Below are 21,672 nucleotides of genomic sequence, written 5' to 3'. Positions count from 1 at the left end.
ATTTTAATAGCTAGAATTCAGTAACATATCTTTGCCATCTGCTTTTTTTTTAACTGAAGCTTTAAAAAAATCTATTCTTTCAAGTCACATCTAAGGAAAAAAAGAGACTTAGCCTAACATGAGTAATCTACCTATCGTTATGTAGTCTTTATTTTTTAAAACTTGAAAATTACTATTAAAGAAAATATTTCCCATAATGCTTTAGTTTGGGAACAGTCTGAACAAAAAAAAAAAACACAGTATGGAACAACTTTACAGTCATTTCTCCACTTTTTGAAGGGAAATTATCTTGAAAATCATTAATTGAGCAAAGAGATATTTCTCAAAAGCACTTTTGATTTAGTTTTCAGTTTATTTTTACAGTACACTTAGGCGTGCCTGGGTGGCTCAGTCAGTTAAGCGTCTGCCTTCAGCTCAAGCCATGATCCCAGGTTCCTGGGATCAAGCCCCACTCAGGCTCCCTACTCAGCAGGGAGTCTTCTCTCTTTCTCAAATAAATAAAATCTTTTAAAAAATACACTCATGTGATAAGATATTTTTTAAAAAATTAAAAGATAATTAGCCAATTGTAGACAGTTTCTATCCCAAGAGAAAAACTTGACAACTGGAGACATGCACGTGTACACATATACTTGTATATTGACTGTCAGAAAGAGTTAATTTGTTCAAAGCTAGAGTGGTCATTGACAATCTGAAACACAGAAAAAAGGTATTTTCTTTATAAGGAGTTATTGGTAGGAAATGAAACACATGTTTAAAAGAAACTACCTAAATATTTCATTGTATGTCTATGAACTGCCAAAACAATTGATTCATTTGTTTTAACTTCCCTCAAACAAGTATTGAGCAGTCATTGTGTGCTGAACAATTCTAGGCACCAGGGTGGGAAACAAAAAAACATGTAAATGATATGTCTTGCTTACCCAAGCTTAAGGTAATTATACGATAACATTTCTTTCCTATGGATCTAAAATTTGCATGCAGGGAAATGCATAGATATTAAATGTACAATTGGATGAATTTTAACAAAAGTATGTATTCATGTAACTACCACCCCAGTGGAGACATAAGACCCTTCCATCTCCCCTAGAAAGTTCCTTCATGTCTCGCTTCCCAGATAGGCAGGTGTGTTCTGATTTCTATCACCATGGGTTATTATGCTTTTGAAGTCACATAAATGGAATTATATGGTATGTTATCTTTTACTCTGTGCAGTGTTTTAGAGATTTATTCAAATTGTTGTATTAGTACTTTATTACAAATTTCTTTTATATACATACATAACATTTTTTAAAAATCCATAATCCTATTTGCTTCCAGTTACAAACACTGTTAGTCAACTTGTTGTGAATGTAGATTTTCATTCTCTTGGATAGGAGTAGAATTGCTGGGTCATTAGGTGTATAATATTATAAGAAGCTCCCAAACAGGGCAGCCCAGGTGGCTCAGTGGTTTAGCCCCGCCTTTGGCCTAGAGTGTGATCCTGGAGACCCCCTCTTCACTCCCTGCATGGAGCCCGCTTCTCCCTGTGTCTCTGCCTCTCTCTCCGTGAGTCTCTCATGAATAAATAAATAAAATATTTTAAAAAAAGGAGCTCCCAAACAGTTGTCCAAAGAGATTTTTTTAAAAATATTCATTCATTAGACAGAGAGAGAGAGCATGAGAATGGGAGAAGAGCAGAGGGAATAGGAGAAGCAGACTCCCCACTGAGCAGGGAGCCAGATGCAGGGCTCCATCCCAGGACTCCCAGATCATGACCTGAGCCGAAGGCAGATGCTTAACTGACTGAGCCACCCAAGTGCCCGTGTCCAAAGAGATTATATCATTTCATACTCTTATCAGCAGTATATGAGAGTTCTACTTGTACAACATGCTCGCCAACAATTGATGATATCAGTCTTTTCGTTTTAGCCATTTTAGTGGGTATGAGGTGAAATTTTAATGTGGTTTTAATTCATATTTCCCTGAAAACTAATGATGTTGAGTATCTTTTCCTGTGCTTACTGGCCACTTTCAAAGCTGCTTTTGTGAAATACCTGGTTTTTGCATATTTAAAACTTTTTTATCCTTTTATTTTAATTTGTATGTGTCTTTTATGTATTATTATATAAGTTCTTTACCAAATCTACATATTAAGAATATTTTCTCTAGGGATGCCTGGGTGACTCAGCCTTTGGGCATCTGTGATTCTGGAATGCCTGGATCAAGTCCCACATCAGGCTCCCTGCATGGATCCTGCTTCTCCCTCTACCTATGTCTCTGCCTCTCTTTCTCTGTCTCTCTCTCTCATGAAAAAATAAATAAATAAAATCTCTAAAAATAATAATATTTTCTCTCAGTGTATGGCTTACATTTTTTATAGATTTTAATTTTTTAGAGATTTCTTTTAGATTAACAGCAAAATCGAGCAGATGGTATAGAGAATTCCCATCTACCTCCTGCCTCTACATATGCATAGCCTCTCCCACTGCAACTTCCACTCAACACCCTGGACCAGAGTGTTACATTTGCTACAGTCAATTGACACATCTTTATCACCTGAAGTCCATAGTTCACATTAGGGTCCATGCTTGGTGTTGTACAGTGGGTTTAGACAAATATGTAATGTGATATGCATCCACCATTCTAGTATCATATCACACAGAGTTCTTTCAATACCCTAAATTCCTCTATATTCTATGTGTTCATCCTTTCATACACCCATCCTTTGACAATCACTGATCTTTCTACTGTCTCTGTAGTTTTGCATTTTCCAGGATGTCATATAGCTGGAATCACATGTAGCTTTTTCAGATTAGCTTCTTTCACTTAGTAACATGTACTTAATGTTCCTGCATGTCTTTTCATGGCGTGATAGTTCATTTCTTCTTAATGCTGAATAATATTATTCTGGACACACTGTGGTTTATTTATCCATTAACTTACTGAAGGACTTCGTGATTGTTTCCAAATTTTGGCAATTGTGAATAAAATTGCTTTAAACAGCTGTGTGCCGGTTTTTGTGTGGACATAACTTTTCAGCTCATTTGGGTAAATACCCAAAAACACAATTCCCAGACCATGTGGTCAGAGAATGTTAAGTTTTGTAAGAAACTGCCAAATTGTCTTCCAAAGTGGCTGTGCCATTTTGCATACCCATTAGCAATGAATGAGAGTTCCTCTTGTTTCATATTCTTGCCAGCATTTGGTGTTGTTAGTATTTTGGATTTTTGCCATTCTGATAGGTGTATAATGGTATCTTATTGTTATTTTAATTTGCAATTGTATAATGACAAGTGACAGTAATCAACTTTTCATTTTCATATGCTTACTTGCCATTCATATATCTTCTTGGATGAGGTGTCTATTCATTTTTTAATCATTATTTAATTAGATTGTTCTAATGTAAGAATTTATTATACATATACATTGTAAATAGATTAACACAATCAAGCTAATTAACATTGCCAATACCTCACATAGTTAAGATTTTTGTGTGTGGTAAAAATACCTAAGGTCGACTCTTAAATATGGGCTGTTTCATGAATTTGCATGTTATCCTTGCATAAACACCATGCTAATCTTCTCTGTATCATTCCAACTTCGGTATATGTATGTGCTGCAGAAGTGAATACTTAAGGTTTACTTTTTTCCATACATTTTTACAGTTGTTTCAACACCATTTGTTTAAAAAAAATTCCCTCACTGAACTGACTTGGGACATTGGTAATCTCCAGTATACTATATGTATATGATCTATTTTTGATTTCTCTATTCTCTATACACATACACACGTATTTTATATGGTGTTGTTTAATTCAAGCTGGATTCATTATTATATTTTTATAATAATGCATATACATTCTATTTATTATTTAAATTTTAAACTTTTTTAAAAAAAATCCATTTTAAGAAGTTAAAATTAAAACATTTTCATGGTTCCCTAAAAATATTGGGAGCCATAGGCACTATACCTAAAGCTAATTGGACCTGACAAGCTAGGTTCTGCACATGTAGCCCTGTCAGAAACTGGGTGTAGAGGCCTGTGAAAGTTTCCTTAGGAGCACATGGTAGGCTTGTAGGCTCTAAAAGTAGCAAATACCTAGGGGCCTGTGATAGTTTACTTTCAATGTTATATTTTCATTGTATTATCCCTATGACTAAGTCTCATTTAATACTATTATACTGACTTAATTGGTCTATGGGGAATTAAGGAAAATATCTTTTCAGTCAGGGTTCTTAGTCATAAGCAACAGAAGCTGCCTTTGGTCAACCAAGCAAGACAAAAGCTTGAGGTATTTATTAAATAGCATGAGGTAGTTCACAAAATGGTTGGGATGTTTGGAACATTAGGCTCAAGGTTAAGCCTCAGGAAGAATGCCCAAACCCACCTGCCATGAATGAATCTAAGGAGGAAAATGTTGCCACCACCAGCCACTAGAAGTTACAGTTTGCCCCACTGCAGTTCTGTACCAGGAAAGCAGTTTCAGTGTTATCATTACAGTCATTGATGTCAATTATCATTTTTGCCAAGAATTCAGTATTGCAGCTCCTGTGCTGCTAGTGCAGTGTGAGAGACTGAATGTTTCATTAATAATTATATAAAAACACTTTGCCACATATAAGACCCAAAATATCTGAAAAACAGAGTCAAGAAAATAAGGAATTCTCCATTTCTCAAGAAAACAAAAACGTGACATAGTATACATCCTCAAGAAGCTCACGGTTTTCTGAAAGAGGTAAGCATATGCATAGCTATTGGTGAAACCATTTTCCTATGTAATATAAGCGAAATGATAAGGGAACAGAGAGGAGGAAACAATTTCAAATGAGCATTTGAGCCCTGAAGAAAAAGCAGGATTTTGATGGAACATTCTACGATAGAGGGAACCAAGTGGGCAGATAAGCAGAGTTAAATTGCAGAGTGTATTTGAGGTTTTAAAATTTACAACTTTAACAAACCAAATACTTTTTTTTTTTTTTAAAGACTTCGGGAAAAAAAAATAAAGACTTCGGGAGGTTCTAGAAATTGTTGAGTTAATTGAGAATACCTTTTTTTTTAAGATTTTATTTATTTATTCATGAGAGACACAGAGAGAGAGAGAGGCAGGCTCCATGCAGGGAGCCTGACCTGGGACTCGATCCCGGGTCTTCAGGATCACGCCCTGGGCCAAAGGCGACGCTAAACTGCTGAGCCACCTGGGCTGCCCCAAATACTATTTTTATACAAGTAATTGTATTCCTTTATAAACTAGTTTTCCCTGGACCATGATAATTATCAACTGACAGTTGGGGGTGCCTGGGTGGTTCAGTCAGTTGGGCATCTGACTCTTGATTTCAGCTCAGGTCATGATCTCAGAGTTGTAGGATCAGGCCCAGCTCAGGGTTCATACTCAGTGGGGAGTCTGCTTGAGATTCTTTCTCTCCCTGCCCCTCCCCCTCCCCCTGCTCTTGCTCTCTCTCTCTCTCTTTTTCTTGCTTGTGCATGCCCTAAAATAAATAAATAAATCTTTTTTAGAAAATTATCAACTGATAGGTCTGTGAACCGGGGTTAAGGACTGCTTAATTTTAGGAATCAAGAGATCCGTTTAAGTTTGAAGGGGGCAGAAGGCAGAAATCAAGGCTAAAGAGAATATATGTGTTAAAGAAATTGAAGATACTTTAACTGGGAGAAACAACCTATAATTAGAAGAAATATTTAAGTGACAATGGTGTTCTTAATTTAGAAAAGACTTCTGTATATTTGAAGAGACAGAATGAAAAGGGATTATAGATGATGAAAAGAAGAATGAATGAGATGAGGAGGATAGAGGAGGATTCTCCTGGGGGAAGGTATGGGAAATCAAAGACATTGAAAAGAGGAACATTTATTTACATAAGCTGTGAAGGAATAAAGAAAATTTAAAGGTATTCTAGAAGTGGAAAGGAAGAAAGGCCAAAGAGATCATTTACCAGTAACTTTGATCTCTGTGGAGTAGGAGGTTGAAGGTTAAATCATTTCTTAATAGGAGTTTCTAGAAAGTAAGCTTTTTTTTTTTTTTTAAGATTTATTTATTTAGGGCTCCTGGGTGGCTCAGTGGTTGAGCTTCTGCCTTTGGCTCAGGTTGTGGTCCTGGGGTCCTGGGATCAAGTCGTGCGTAGAGCTCCCCACGAGGAGCCTGCTTCTCCCTCTGTGCCTCTGCCTCTCCCTCTATGTCTCTCATGAATAAATAAATATTTTATTTATTTATTTATTTATTTATTTATTTATTTATTTATTTATTTTCACACACAGAGTAGGGAGGGGCGGAGGGAGAGAGAGAATCTCGAGCAGACTCTATACTGATCATGGAACCTGACATGGGGCTCTATCCCACAACCTCAAGATCACAAGTTGAGTAGAAATCAAATGTCAGATGCCCAATCGACTGAACCATCCAGGTACCCCTAGAAAGTAAACTTTTGCGTGGCCTGTTCCCTCTGTCCTGAATGCTTTTTCTCATCATGTAGCTTATCTCTCATCTTCCTCAATGAGTCCAACCCTCACACCGTATCTAAAACCTCCACCTGCTTCCTGCAGTCCTGAACTCCTCTACCCTCTCCTTTTTCTTTTTTTTTTCCATAGCTCTTATCACCTTCAAACATACTTTATGATTTATTTGTTTTTTTGTTTTCTGTTATTTGTCCCCTCCCACTAGAATGTAAGGTTACAGGACAGAGATTTTTGTCTCTTTTGTTTACTGAGAATGATGGCTGATCCTCAATAAATATTTGTTGAATGAATAGAAAAGTTGATGTTGAATTGAGGGCAAGAAAAAATAGAAGAGAGCTTTTGGAAGAGTTATAGTTGAAAACAGGACTGCTAGTTGGTTTAAACCACATTATTGTACTACTTTTTCAAAATATTGACATACTTTTGTAACAGTTGGTAAACATCTGCCCAGGCAACCTTGGCTTCTCTCCCAGGCCCTCTGTTAGCAATTAAAGGGTAAATACAGGGTGCAGCTAGGAGCCTCTCTAAGACCCTGCTATGTCAGTTCAAGGTCCATACCCTTCCTGTACTAGTTTAAAATTTTGAATATATAGACAGTGTTAAGAAATCAGTAAGAGGGGCACCTGGGTGGCTCAGTCATTTAAGCCTCTACCTTCAGCTCAGGTCATGATCCCAGGGTCCTCGAATGGAGCTCCATATCATATCAGACTCCCTGCTCAGCGGGGAGCCTGCTTCTCCCTCTCCCTCTGCCATTCTCCTTGCTTGTATTCTCTGATTCTATCTGTAAAATAAATAAAATCTTTTAAATGATTTTTTTTAATTCAATAAAAGATAACCTAACGGATTCCTGGGCAGGCCAGGTTGAGATAAAAAGTGTGAATTTAGAGAGAGCCATGTCAACAAAATTCCATGACTTCCTCCAGCAATTATGAGGCTGGAGACCACACAGTAACAATAGAGATGATCCAGAAAGACCAGATGTGATCAATGAGAGAACACAGGCTAGAGATTTAAGGTACTAGGAGGACCTTTCTTTTGGATGGTTGACAATGGAATCCAGGTTAAGGGTAAAATGTCATTAGGAAATAAAATAAAAAATAAAATGTCATTAGGAGACTAATGGGTTTGAGGATATGGGAGGGCTCCCATCATGAGAGAATCCAGAATGGTGGATCACCCTACTACCCAACTCGCTTCAACTTTAGGGCTAAAAGAGCAGAGAGTGTCAACATCAATAATGTTTTCCAAGTGTAATATAGATCTGAGGACCTTGCCATTTCAATTTTAAATTGAAGCAATACCTCTTTATCATGTTTGTCTTGACCATTACACAGAACATAGTATGTGGTCATCTACGACATGGTACCTGTTCTCGAGATGCTTGTCATCTAGTGGGAGATGCAAGACTGACATTCTTCAAACAGCACATGCCACTTATAAGATTATGTATTATAGATCATAAATACAATTTGAGGGATGCCTGGGTGGCTCTGCAGTTGAGCACCTGCCTTTGGCCCAAAAGTACTGGAAAGGGGGGCAGCTCTGGTGGCTCAGCGGTTTAGCACCGCCTTCAGCCTAGGGCATGATCCTGGAGTCCCAGGATCGAGTCCCACATCAGGCTCCCTGCACAGAGCCTGCTTCTCTCTCTGCCCATGTCTCTGCCTGTCTCTCTCTCTGTCTCTCATGAATAAATAAATAAAATCTTTAAATAAATTAGATAAATAAATACAATTTTACTTTAAATCCTACAAAACCAATATAAAAACAGTGAGTAATAGGCAGCATCTGGCAATCATCCACTGTTCTCTTAGACTCCATCACTAGGATGTATTATGGTTTTAGCCTCCCTAGAGAATTCTGTATGCCAGTGAAAGTGTTACCTTGAGATTGTGTTTTAAAGTATTCAAATCCCTTTGAAATGTAATGCTTGTTATCATTGCTGTGATTAACACCTGTACAAGCTCTGGACCACATCATTCCCATTCCAGATTTCCTCGTTAGAAAGAGAAGCTCTGATAATACCTATCCCCTTGCCAAGTAACTATTTCTGTACCCTTTCTTTCACTTTGCAAGAGGTTTTGATTTGCTGTTTGTTTGAATGTTATTAGCAATCTGCAAAATGCAGATCCTGCTCGGGTTTCTACTCTTAAATCACACAGTAATCTGTGTTGATTTTAAGTTAATTTGGATCTACTTTTCAGTCTAGACATACGTTTGCCTTGCAGTAACAGGTGATATCATCCCTACATAGGAATATGCTCTTTTTAAAGCCAGCTGTGAATGAATGTACAATATTTTTATGAGAAACTATGTAGTGATAGCACTGCTTGTCTTTGAGAGGTGGGGGTACGACAAGAATGATATATTTCTTCCTTAGCTTATTATAATTAGAGATATTTGTAAGAAAATTGAATCACTGTTGCTTAAGTGTTGCTCAGCTCCTGCTGATCAGTTCTCACTCATTGGCACCATCCTTTGTGGTATAATAGTTAGTTGCTGTGGAGATGATTATCATGTCATGGAGAAAAGAGACAGGAATTTAAATGAAGAATGAGCAGCAGGAGCAAAAGAACATGCCAAAACCCAAAGATTTCATTCAGTTTAATTTTCTCTTACCTTTTTAATGTGTGTGGTATATCATAAAGTTGGATAAATCAACCTACGTAACATAGCTTCAGGGTTAATGATGACTAAGAACAAAAGGAAAATTTAAAAGAAAAGGCAAGATATAAGACTGATATTCTTTTTATAGAGGCAAGACTAGGTTCAAGTTAATAAAAATGTAATAATAAACATATACTCTTGGGCCATACCACCATACTCTAGATAAACAATGAAGCTGTTTAGACAGTTCTGTTGCAGCCCAACTTTTGATGAGTTGTTGAGGTAAGGCATCATTCAACAAGCAGAAAGCAGAATGCTGAGATAGAGAGTGGGCTTTGTAACAAGCAGAGCTGGACTGAGTATCACAAGGCAATACTTTTAGGCAGGTCACTTAATCTTCTTTGAACTTCAATTTCATCAACTATAAAATTGAAACAAATTTGTAGGATTGTTTTCTGGGCTATTAACTGGTATGGTCTCATATAGTCATACCAGCTATTTACAACCAATGTCTGTTCTGTTTGGTCATTTATTCTGTGAGGTCAGTGCCCGTTCTGCATTAATTATTAAATATTCTGAATGTCATCTACGTTAGGACAGAATAGCCTATGCTGCAATAACATATTGTGAAATCTCAGCAGTTTAACACAATGGCGTATTTTTTTGCTCTCATACATTCCAGTGTGGATCTGGCAGCTGTCCTCCTTCTTGTGACTAATGGCTCCTAATCCAAGAGATCATTGTAACAGAAGAGAGATGGAGGAAGCATACCTGTTTTTAACTTCCTTGACCCCCAAGGAGACATATGTTATTTCTGTTTAGTCCATTGGCCAGAACTAGTCACATGGCTCCATTCTATCTGCAAGGGAGGCTAGGAAATGTGGAGAAGGCTATGGAGTCATTGGTGAGCACTAAGTGTCTTGCCAGATCACCCCTCGTTTGGAGAGGATTAGATGAGATAATATAAAAGATTTCCTAATGAGCTAGGTCAAACCACAAAGGCTGATCCCAGTTTAAGGTTTGACGTGAATAGTGACTTGATTGGGATAATTTTCACTTTCACCTGAAACCAGAAAAGAAACATGCAAGGATGCACACGAAATTGACCAAGGATATAGGATAGTGCATGTTGAATATAGCATCCCAGGGCCTCCACCTACTTTGCTCCCTATGGAAGCATATCTCTGGTTCAGCAGCCTCAGCAGCCCATGTAAGGGAGGAATTTGACAGGTCAGAGGAGCCCAGACCAGGGGTTTGCTGCCTTTTCACTATTTTAGACTGGGATGGATAGTGGTAGTGTAGAGCAAGAAGGGCAGGAATCAACACACAAGGGACCACCCTATTAGCATAAAAGAATTTCTTACTGAGTCACAGTTATCCATTACATGATTTATTCCTTACTGCATTCTTGAGACTACATTAATAAGAACCTCCTGAGTTCATATTTCACATCTGTGGTAGAATTACACTGAATGCTATAAGAGGATGCTAAAGAGGGATCCCTGGGTGGCGCAGCGGTTTGGCGCCTGCCTTTGGCCCAGGGCGTGATCCTGGAGACCCGGGATCGAATCCCACATCGGGCTCCCGGTGCATGGAGCCTGCTTCTCCCTCTGCCTGTGTCTCTGCCTCTCTCTCTCTGTGACTATCATAAATAAATAAAAATTAAAAAAAAAAAAGAGGATGCTAAAGAAAAAGAAAACCCAGCCTTTTCTCCTAAGGAATGTATAATCTAATTAAAGAGATTAAGTCACTATCAGTAAACAAGTCAATAAATGGCAAAATTATACAATGAAAGAACAGTTTAAAAATAGGGCATCATATAATAAGATGTTGATTTTGAGGTACAAATGACAAAAAAAAATGAATGAAAGGAGAAAATAATTACTAGGAAAGTTAATAGAAGTCAGGCACCATTAATTCTCCATAAATAGTTAAAGAATATTTCAGTCCTGCTACCTTTGGTTCAGGTACCAAAGCCAAAAAGTGCAAAGAATTTCAGATTATATTTAGCAATAGGACTGCTTTGAGAGGCTGAAAAAATTTCAACCCAGTTGTTCTGGACAAATTGATACCAGGAGTAGCCTGGATTCTGTGGGAATGGAATGCATATGAGATTTACCCTGGGGCTTCCCAGAAATGCCCGAGGAAGACTGGGGAGACAGAGCAGAGGTCTTGCAGTTAGTTACCCAGCGAGGGGCTAATTAGGAAAAAAAGCCTGGCATTAATATATTCATAGTTTGTAGAACTATTTAAATTCTACTATAATTACAACCATCTGTTTATAATTTCAGTCTTAATACTATATTGTAAGCATTTTCCCATATTCTGAAATAATATTTAAAACATAATTTGTAATGGATAGAAAAGAATAATTCTCAAGTGTTAGATAATGTGTGTTTAAAACATACATTCTTTCATTGTATTTTCATAATATTTATGTGAAGTAGGTACTATTAGTATTGTCACTACTCTACAGATGAAAAATCTGAGTCAAGGAGATCTTAAAGTCACACAGCAAATATCTGATTGAGTTGGGATTAAACCTTAGCTTGCCTGATTTGAAAACCTATCTTTTGGTATATTACATTGCCTTTCTTATTTTGTGCCATCGTGTCAGTACACCACCAATTAATAAACTGATGTGTTGTTAAATATTTAAGTTGTTTCAAAGGGATTTTTTTAGTATCAATAATCTGTGGTAAACCTCTTTACACACACATTTTGTGAAAGTAAGCTTTATATATATACTTACACCTGAATCTCTTTAATAATGTATACTTCTATAGGATGAATTCCTTTAGGAGGAAAATACTGGTAAAGAATGCAAACATTTTAAAGTTTTTGATAGGGGCAGCCCGGGTGGCTCAATGGTTTAGCGCAGCCTTCGGCCCAGGGCCTAATCCTGGAGACCTAGGATCGAGTCCCGCAACGGGCTCCCTGCATGGAGCCTGCTTCTCCCTCTGCCTGTGTCTCTGCCTCTCTCTCTCTCTCTGTCTCTCATGAATAAATAAATCTTTAAAAAAACAAAGTTTTTGATAACATTATTAAATTTTCCAAATGAAACATTATATTAACTATATGTTCACCTGTAGTATATATAAGTGACTGCTTCCCTAAGACCTCCCCACAATGGATACTGTAACTTTAAAATTTTTGTCAGTCTAACAGCAAACCTCAAAAGCTCAGACCCCTCTAAATGTGTGGTCTTTCTGCAGCCACTTGTGTTCTTCATTTGGTAATTGTCCCTCATACAATAACAAATATTGCATTAATTAGTTAATAATTCATTGAATATTTAGCATTAGCTTGTCTTAAATCACAAAAACAGATTTATATTAAAGATTTCATGTTAAGTCCCTGAATTTTATTTAATTTAGGTCAACAGCGTTGCTCAGCTAAAGACACTCTGTAGGTCAGGAGACTTGACTAATCCATATCTGAAATTCCTTCTATAAAGGAAAGGAAAAAAAATATACTATCCTTTAACTTCTTTGTACACATGAAGTTATTGGGGACTCTTGTGTTTGTGGTCCTGTGTCTGTGTTTATGTGTGTATGGGCAGGAGCAGAAGACAGGAGTGCTATTGTATAGTGTGAATGAGATTTAGGAAAATGAAAGGGTGATAAAAAGTAAAATTTTTTCTATTAATTGTTAAGAAAAGAATTTTTAAAGATATTTTGCATATTTCTTTCTGTTTTGGGAGAAATAAAAACCTGCCAGGATTCAGTAAATAAGTTCTAGAAAATATGTATAACTCATCAACTTAAACATAAATAAGCTTATTATTGAAAAATAACTTAAATATTTCCTGGAATATTAAAATTACTTAAAACTTGTAGCACATTTTTTGTCAGTAGTATAATACTACCTTAATTGTATCTGTTCAGCTGACCAAGCCACAGTACCAATAAAGAAACTGCCTTAATTCCTAATTACAGATAAAAATGTCTAGACTGCAAATGTGTGTATTAAAGTGAAAAGCAGTAGTGCGTGACAAAATCTCATTGTATTAAGAGCATAGGCCTTTTATCTGAAAAATCACTAAGTTTGTATCAAATTCTGTCAGTTTCTGGTTGTTTAATTTGGGGGCAAGGGACATTTGTTTAACCTCCTTCAGCCTCACTTCCTAAACCTTAAAATACAAATGCTTATCCTCACCTGCAGCCAGGTTGCAAGGTTTACAGAAGAATATGTTTCTGAAATAACCAGACATACTAGATAGCTAATAAATGTTAACCTGTTTCTTTTTTTTTTTTTTTTTATTTATTTATGATAGTCACAGAGAGAGAGAGAGAGAGAGAGAGAGGCAGAGACACAGGCAGAGGGAGAAGCAGGCTCCATGCACCGGGAGCCCGACGTGGGATTCGATCCCGGGTCTCCAGGATCGCGCCCTGGGCCAAAGGCAGGCGCTAAACCGCTGCGCCACCCAGGGATCCCAACTTGTTTCTTTATTCAGCATGTTTTTGGTAAATAGACTAGTGACCCTGATCTGTAATTATCTAGCTATCCTGGACTCATCATAATTTGAGATTCTAGTAATATAATTTGTAACAATGTGTCATTCTCACTGAAGGTACTATTATTTTAGAGGGGGAGGGGCGAAGGATGAGAGAGAGAGAATCTTAAGCAGGCACCATGCCCAGCATGGTGCCTCTACATGGGGCTCAATTCCAGGACCCTGAGATCATGACCTGAGCCAAAATCAAGAGTTGAGTGCTTGACCAACTGAGCCATTCAGGCACCCCTCTCACTGAGGGTACTATTAGGTGTGAAGTAAACCGTGTAGGTTTTTATTTTCTATAAACAGGAATCCATGCCAGGTTCCAGAAGATGGGAAAAAAAAGAGGGCAGCCCAGATGCTTAAGCAGTTTAGCACCTGCCTTCGGCCCAGGGCGTGATCCTGGAGACCTGGGATCAAGTCCCGCATCAAGTCCCACATCAGGTTACCTGCAAGGAGCCTGCTTCTCCCTCTGCCTATGTCTCTGCCTCTCTCTCTGTGTGTCTCTCATGAATAAATGAATAAAATCTTAAAAAAAGAGAGAGAGAAAATGGAGGCAAAAGGTCCAAGAATGACAGTAGAATAAAAAATAACTCTTGGAGAATTTTGAGAAAAATGGATTGTTTGAAAGCTGACATTTATTTTGAAAATGAGAAATAGCATTAGATTTATATAGTGAATTTTGTGAATTTTGCAGATACGGTTCAGTGACAAAGCCTTTAATATATTTCATTTAACGGTCTCATAATCTGTTAACTAGCTAAGTGATTTTTATTTTTATGTATTTATGCAGCAAAGTAAATGGCTATTTAAGTGCTTTTTGATGTGTGAAGTGATGTACTTTTTAATTGCCACTTATAAGTGTCCTTAATTTAGTGATATCTCTCCCCTGTCTGTTGATGGTTTTGCTTCTCTGATAAGGCAGAGGACATTTATTTGCTTGTTGGGTGTTATAATGATCCTTTATAAGCATAGTGATAAGGGATTCAATAATGATATGCAAATAGATAAATATGAAGATATATATGAATTGTAGCAAGTTGAAAAAAATTCTCTTTGTAAGTGGCACTGGAATTTATCTTAGGGAAGGAATTGTCTTACTTTAGGAGATACTTTAATTAACTGTTTGGGGTGGAAGGTGAGAATCCCAGCAGGGGCACCATGAGACAAGAGAACAAAAGAAGTGGCATGTTGCTCAGTACAAGAAAGGGGCAGACTCCAGGAGAGGAAGAAGAGAGAATAACTAAACAACACAGCAGAAGGGTAAAGCATTTTTTTAAAAGGATCTCTAATACTCTGCTTTAAACCATTTGCTTTTCTTTTTTTAATTTAATTTTATTTTTTTATTGGAGTTCAATTTGCCAACATATAGCATAACACCCAGTGCTTATCCCATCAAGTCCCCCCTTCAATGCCCATCACCTAGTCACCCCCAGCCCCGCCCACCTCCCTTTCCACCACCCCTTGTTCGCTTCCCAGAGTTGCTTTTCTGTGAAGTAAAACCCCTCTGTCTCCCAGTACAAGTGACTGACTGTTCACACTAAATACCTATGGAAATTTTTTTTTTTTTTAAGGAAATTAGAGAAAAGCAGTGGGTTTTGCAACAGGACCAACATGGTATGGCATAGAAATGGCACATGTGGTACAGTGAAGCCTTCCATTGCCTGAATTAATTCAGCAGAAACAAAATTTTGAAGCAGACTAAAAGAACAATTTTGCACTGGACACCTGTTAAAATCAGCAGGACAGATTTTATTCAATACTAGTGCAGTAGGGAAGACACCGCAGCATATCCTGAAGTTGAACTCTGCCAAAACAAAAGGTGGAAGGCTTGTTTTAAACACTGGGGTGTGCAAAAGGAAAAATACCAATGGATGTCAATGGGGGAGGTTTAGTCCATATGATTATGTTGTTTGACAATTGGTGCTAAAGCTCCTTTTCTCCCAGTCTAGGAGACCGGGGTCCTATCTCTTTGGCGACTGCACTTGAAAGGAAAAGTTCCGAGGCCCTTCAGAAAGGGATTCCTAAGTTACAGAAGATACATCTCAAAAAGAAAAGAAGCGGGGGGACCTGGGTGACTCAGTGGTTGAGCATCTGCCTTGGGCTCAGGTTGTGATGCTGGAGTTCCGGGATTGAGTCCTGCAGTACTTCTCCCTCTGCCTATGTCTCTGCCTCTCTCTATGTCTCTCATGAATAAATAAATAAATATTAAAAAAAAAAAGAAAGAAAAGAAAAGGAAGGTCAGGGGCCTGTAACTGGTTTTGGCTGGAATAAACAGTCAGTTCTTTCAGCAGCATTGTCTTTCTCAGGCAGGCTCTCAAATGGCTGGGGTCATCTTCCTAGGGACACAGGCTTGAGCTGTTAGAAACTATGGTAGCATTTCTTCAAGTCTTTTAAAGTGGAGGATAGATGAAATTGTTTAAACTGGAAGTTGCAGTTATTATAGGCCAAGATTGAGCCCCAGTTGAAAAGGAGCCTGACTCAAAGTATGGGTAAATTTTATTAAAGCCGAGTGACCACATGAGTATGATCTTCCCAGAATCTTGAGGAAAATACTGGACTTTCTACTAAGGCAATGAATATTTGAGCTGATCCATTCTGTATTTTGATGGATAGGATGATTCCAGCTGACATCTCCTATACAGGTAACGTATTCCTGGTTTTGCTGAAGCTTCATTAGAAATATATTTCTCATTTAAAGAGAGTTATTTAAAGAGTTATTAAGAGAGGGGTACCTGTTGGTTAAGAATCCAACTCTTGATTTCAGCTCAGGTCATGATCTCAGGGTTGTGAGACTGAGCCCTTTCATTGGGCTCTGTGCTGGGCATGGAGCCTGCTTAAGATTGTCTTTCTCCTTCTCTCTCCATCCCTACCCCCTCTTAAAAAAAAAGACTTATTAGGAGAAATAATCCTCTTAAATCAGTTTGATTATATAATTAAATTGTATTTGTCTTTATCTTCTGTAATACTTTAGGGAATTATCTATTTCACCTAAATTTTCAAACTTTTGACATAAAGTTCATAGTATCATCTTATTAATTTAATTTTTTATATTGACAAATATATAGGTAGCCTATAAAAGTCACAAAATTTATATCCACTAAAATTCTTTTTATATAAAAAAATTCTTTTTATATAACTTTTACTGTATATTTAAATGAAAAACAGTTGACAAATTCTATATTCTTTAAGTTATTTCTTCTACTTTGAGGAAATGTAAATGTAGGAAAGTATCAGTTCCCAAATCTGGGTCAGTGAATCTGTATTGTCTGAATTTGGATTTTCACATTAAGTTTGGTATATATTACACCAAAGGGAGCTTTTGAATCATCAGTTGCCTTGCTCTGGTGTACCAGAAGCTTAGTTTTTGCATGTTCTTATATGCACTTCTTCTCAGTGCTTTACTAAATCAATAAGCCAGTTCCTAAAAGCCTTGGCTTATATTGATGAAGTCTATTATCATTAGGAAGATGTGAAAATAAAGAACTCGAGCAAGAATTTTAGGAAATACGATTTTTAAAAAAGAAGGAGAGTTCTACATGAGACCTATATAGTTTTAATAGTTTGGGGAGCCAAATACATAATTTTCTTTTAGGGGAGAACTAAGTCTATTTGACAAAATACTTTTTTTTTTCAACATCTTTTTTTTTTTTTAAGATTTTATTTATTTATTCATAGAGACACAGAGAGAGAGGGGGGCGCAGAGGCACAGGCAGAGGGAGAAGCAGACTCCATGCAGGGAGCCTGACCCTGATATGGGACTTGATCCAGGGTCCCCAGGATCACACCCCGGGCTGTAGGTGGCTAAACCGCTGTGCCACTGGGGCTGCCCTTTTTTTCAACATCTTGATTGAGATATTATTAGTTTGCTGGGCTGCCAAAACAAAACCAATATATATCTCAGTCAAATCTCCTCTCCTTTTAAGGACACCAGTTAGATTAGATTAGAATGTATCCTAATCACCTCAGTTTAACCTAAAGACTTATTTAAAAGCCTCTCACCATGGCCACCTGGGTGGCTCAGTCAGTTAAGACCAACTCTTGGTTTTGTCTCACATCATGATCTCAAAGTTGTGGGATCAAGCCCCAGGTAGGGCTCCATGCTCAACATGGAGTCCGCTTAGATTCTCTCTCTCTCCCTTGGCTCCTCCCCCCCACTCATGTGTGTCGTATCCCTCTCAAATAAATAAATAAATAAATAAATGAATAAATAAATAAATTCTTTAACAACAACAACAAAAAGGCCCAATCACCCAATACAGTCACATTCTGCGGTACAGGAGTTTAGGGCTTCAACGTGTGAAATTTGGGGAAGCAATTCAGCTCATAACAAGATGTAATATGCCATAAAATTCATCCATTTAAAGCATAAAATTTAGTGTTTTTAGTATATTCGGAGTTATGCTACCACATGAGAATCTAAGTTTAGAACATTTTTGTCATCCCCCCCAAAGTAACCCTATGCCATGACCAGTCACTCCTCATTATCCACCACAACCAACCTTCCACCTCAGCCCCAGGCAACCACAAATTTACTTGTTTCTTCTGGATTTTTGCTTATTCTGGATTTTTCATATAAAAGAAATTATATAAGTATGCGGTCTTTTATGATTGGCTTCTTTCAGCATAACATTTTGATGTTTCGTCCATGGTTAGCAATGCTTTTCAATCCTTCATTTCTCTTTATTGCAAAATAATATTCCATTGTATGGATATACCACACTTTATTTTCTATTCATCAGTTGATAGACATGTAGTTTATTTCTACTTTTTTGCCTATTATGAACAATATTGCTATGAACGTTCATGTACAAGTTTTCATGTAGACATGCATTTTCATTTCTCTTGGATATCTGTGAGTAGAACTGCTGGACCATATGGTAACTCTTTGTCTAACATTTTGAGGAATAGGGCAGCCCGGGTGGCTCAGCGGTTTAGCACCGCCTTCAGCCCAGGATGTGATCCTGGAGACCCTGGATTGAGTCCCACGTCAGGCTCCCTGCGCATGGAGCCTGCTTCTCCCTGTGTCTCTGCCTCTCTCTCTCTCTCTCTCTCTCTCTCTCTCAAATAAATAAATGAAATCTTTAAAAAAAATTTTTTTTTGAGGAATAACCAGTGCTAGTATTTTCCAAAGTGACTACACTGCTTTACATTACCACTAGCAATAATAAGGGTCCTAATTTCTCTAAATCTTCACCAATACTTGTTATTGTCTATTTTTTTTATTATAGCTATCCTGCTGCATGTGAAGTAGTATGTCATTGTTTTGATATGACTAATTATGACTAATTATGTTGAGCATCTTTTCTCTTTTTTTCATGATTCTATTTATTTATTTGAGTGAGAGAGAGGGAGAGCATGAGCGGGTGAGAGGCAAAGGGAAAAGCAGACTCCCCATTGAGCAGGGAGCCCAATGTGGGGCTCAGTCCTGGGACTCTAGGATCATGACCTTAGCTGAAGGCAGGTGCTTAACCAACTGAGCCACCCAGGGGCCCCGAGCATCTTTTCATTTATTCATTGGTCATTTGCATATCTTTTTTGGAATAATGTCTATTCAAATCTTAATTAACTTTTAAATGTCTGTAGCAACTGTAATTTTGTCCCCTTTTTTATCCTATTATTTTTTCCTTCTTTTTAAAATCCATATCACAGAGATTGATTTATCAGTTTTTAATCTTTTCAAAGAAATATCTGGTTTTGTTGACACTCTCTATTACATGTGGGTTTTTTCCAGTTCACTATTTTTTTCTTACTTTATTATTTTCTCCCTTCTCTTTGTTTAGGTTTATTTTGCTGTAATTCTTTCCAACTTTTTTTTTGAAGATTTATTTATCTATTTTAGAGAGAGACAGAGCAGACAGAAAAGGAGAGAGAGAGAGTCTCAAGCAGACTCCCTGCTGAGCATGGAACCCAACCTGGAACTCAATCTCACAACCCCAAGATCATGACCTGAGCTGATATCAAGAGTCAGATGCTTAACCCACCAAGCCACCCAGGTGCCCCTCTTTCCAAAATTTTGAAAAGACTTGATAGCTCATAAATTTCTAGCATATTGTATTTTATAATTTATGCATTTAAAGCTGCACATTTTCTTTTGACTACTTAGCATCATTCTTTAAATTTTGATTCATGATTCATACAATTTAAAAGTTTTGATAATTTTTTTGATCCATGAATTATTTAGAAGTATATTTCTTAATTTCTTTCTTTGTTATTACTGCTTTCTAACACAACTATATCTGATTTCAGTGCTTTGATTTTTGTGAATATTTCTTGTGTGCTGGAAGATAAGTAATTTATAGTTGTTGGGTGTAGTGCTCTGTATATGTCCATTAGATTACATTTGTTAATGTTATTCAGATCTACAGACTTCTATATTTTCTTTGGCTTCTTTAATTCAGCAAATTAATAAATTTATAGATTCAGAAGCTTAGTGAGTACATTTGCTACAAGGCAAAATAACATTTTGAGATAGACTATGTATAATGAGAAGTTTAACTTTTCAATCAATAACAATCCCTTGAGTAAGAGGATATTCATAATGCTCATCTGTAAGAATTAAAAGCATTCAGAATACCTTTTTATTGGGTCAGAAGTTGGCCTGATAACTTTTAAGCTTTGGGGGCAAAAGTATTAAACTGAAGACAATCGGGAATAATAGGCAGGTGCCCCAAATATCTGGCATAAATATTTGGGGACTGTGGTCCTATATATCTTCACTCCTTTTGCTCTCCTTACTTATATCTCTTGGATTCCCTATTACCTCTCCAGTCTCAGGGCCTCCAAAGAAGCTACCCTGCTCATACAAAGCTTGTGTTAATAGAATATAGCTTCTGAGCATTTCATTCATTCCATCTGCATGTTCCTCTTCTATCATCTGAGTTGAGCTGCCCTTCAGCTCTTCTGTCTCCCCTTGTTTGCTGACCTGTTTTTGATGTGCTTCTCTAGCTCGTGCTCTTTATTCTTCTTCAGATAGTAACTGTGTATAGAGGTATCCCTGTGACTCTCCTGGGCCTGAGGAACTATTCAGACAGACCTGTTTTCTACCAGGCCTCCCCATCAGAAGAGGGGAATATTGTGTTGGGTTCATCCATAAACCTGAATACACACTGCTGTTTCCCAGATGGAGATTTGCCTAGCACCCCCCCGCTCTCAGATGCCTGTCTGCTCTATGCAGTGCCTGCCTAATGGTTCATGGTTCCTGCATTCAGTTTTCAGTTCTGGTCTACCAGTTGATTTGTGTCCTTCTGGCAAACTCCAGCATGCGAGCCTTAATAACAGTCCTAGTAATCCCATAAGTGCTGTTCCCCTGCTCCTATTTCCTGATGATTAAAAGGCACAGTATATAAAAAAAGAATGAAGTCTAACCTTGAATACATGTTAAAAAGGCCAGATGCAGAAGAACAAATATCGTATGATTCCACTTATATGAAGCACCCAGAATAGGCAAATTCGTAGAGATAGAAAGTAGACTGGAAGTTACCTGGGGCTTGGTTTTGGGGCTGTGGGGGGCTATTGTTTAACGGTTACAGGGTTTCCGCTTGGAGTAATGAAAAAGTTTTGGAAATATATTGTGGCAATAGTTGCACACATGGTGACTATAATTAATGCCACCAAATTGTACACGTAACAGTGGTTAAAATGGTAGATTTCCTGTCATGCATAATATATCACAATAAAATAGAACAGCCTAATAATATTTTCTTGACCCCTTGCAGCATCCTGCAGGGCTGCTGTCTTTTCGTCTGCCCCTTAAATATTAAGGCTTAGCAGCCTCTGGTCCTTGGTTTTCTTCTCTTATTGTCCTGCCCCCTTCCTCTGGGGAATGTCATCCACTTTGCTAATGACAACTAACCCTGTAGTTGAACCTCAATTCTCTCCCAAGCAGCAGACCCCAGTTATTAAGTGATTACTTGAAATCTCCACCTGGATGTTCCTGTAGTTCTTCGATCTCATCATCCCCCAGCTGAGCTTATCCTCTTCCTCCCACAGGCAGTTTTTCCTTTTGTTCTCTACCAGCCAGTCTCCCAACTCGCACACTCCTTTTCCCACACTTGGACCTTTACAGAGCCCTGTATATCTCACTTTACCCCGTCCGGTCCTCCGCCACATGCTCCGT

At 37.7% G+C, this 21,672-nt stretch overlaps 1 protein-coding gene and 1 non-coding gene across 2 annotated transcripts in view; one reads left to right on the top strand and one right to left on the bottom strand.

Moving 5' to 3' along the window:
• Positions 1-21,672, top strand: part of NIBAN1 (niban apoptosis regulator 1) — a 213,365-nt gene that overhangs the window by 15,066 nt on the left and 176,627 nt on the right. The window lies entirely within an intron of this gene.
• On the bottom strand, positions 3,504-3,614 carry LOC119872715. Its single transcript, XR_005362751.1, has one exon. It is a non-coding gene; the product is annotated as a U6 spliceosomal RNA (small nuclear RNA).

This window comes from Canis lupus, chromosome 7, assembly GCF_011100685.1.
Source record: "Canis lupus familiaris isolate Mischka breed German Shepherd chromosome 7, alternate assembly UU_Cfam_GSD_1.0, whole genome shotgun sequence".
Lineage (NCBI taxonomy): Eukaryota > Metazoa > Chordata > Mammalia > Carnivora > Canidae > Canis > Canis lupus.
This window is presented reverse-complemented; position numbering and strand designations above follow the sequence as displayed.